Genomic DNA, 503 nt, shown 5'->3' on the forward strand with positions numbered 1-503 from the left:
TGGTGTCAGTGGTTTTTCCACTGCATCAGGGTCCATCTCGGCCTCTCGTTCGCGGGAGGTACCGAGTGTACGGTCGCCTACCAGCGACCACGTGCAGCCAGGAACCAGACCTCTGAGTCCGCTCAGCGCTCAGGTTCACGGCACGGGGCGGAAGACTGGTGACAGCCGCTCACACCGCGACTCTCACCAGACCAGCTCTCACTCTCGCGGCGACCCAACTGGCTACCCGGGGACGTGACGGTCCACGACCGGCCACAGGCTGAGGCTGGGAAGAGGTCCCCCGTTCGCCGGTGCCAGCCACGGCTGGAACCAGCGACGTGACGTGCCGTGAGGACAAGCACCGGTCTCACTGTGACAGTGGAGCCTGCAGGTCGCCTGACCGTCGCTCTCACAGAGAGCGATCGGATACGGCAGCCAGCACCAGCTCGTCTGACACTCGAGATCGGGGGCCGCTGTGCCTCAGCATCCGTTCTCCCACAGCGAGACGGTTCGATCCAGGCCTG

This window comes from Macrobrachium nipponense, chromosome 3 (genome assembly GCF_015104395.2).
Source record: "Macrobrachium nipponense isolate FS-2020 chromosome 3, ASM1510439v2, whole genome shotgun sequence".
In the NCBI taxonomy this organism is placed as follows: Eukaryota; Metazoa; Arthropoda; class Malacostraca; order Decapoda; family Palaemonidae; genus Macrobrachium; species Macrobrachium nipponense.